We start from the raw sequence: 295 nt of genomic DNA, 5'->3' as shown, positions 1-295 counted from the left end.
ACAAATCAAATTAAACAAACGAACCCACTACTATACTTTTCATTATTCATTATGGTTGGACCTGAAGAATTAATTTATTTTCGTTTTTAGATGGGTGGTGTAAGATTTTCTTTTTTATTATTTATGATTGTGTGTTTTTTTTTAATTCAATTAATACTTAATTGTTTTATGCATGCTATTATCAATATATATTTTCACGTTAAAGTTTAATATATTAGAGTTAATAAAAAATGACATTCAAATACATGGTTATTATTTCTACAAATAATAGATTTGGTTTGATATTACATCTTTG

The 295-nt window shown here is 22.0% G+C and overlaps 1 protein-coding gene across 4 annotated transcripts in view; it reads left to right on the top strand.

The window, feature by feature from the left end:
- Nucleotides 1-295, top strand: part of LOC107468303 (GDSL esterase/lipase At1g28580) — a 13,291-nt gene that overhangs the window by 1,523 nt on the left and 11,473 nt on the right. The window lies entirely within an intron of this gene.

The sequence above is a fragment of the Arachis duranensis genome, chromosome 10 (genome assembly GCF_000817695.3).
Source record: "Arachis duranensis cultivar V14167 chromosome 10, aradu.V14167.gnm2.J7QH, whole genome shotgun sequence".
Lineage (NCBI taxonomy): Eukaryota > Viridiplantae > Streptophyta > Magnoliopsida > Fabales > Fabaceae > Arachis > Arachis duranensis.
Note: the sequence above shows the minus strand (reverse complement) of the source record. Positions and strands in the feature narration are given on the sequence as shown.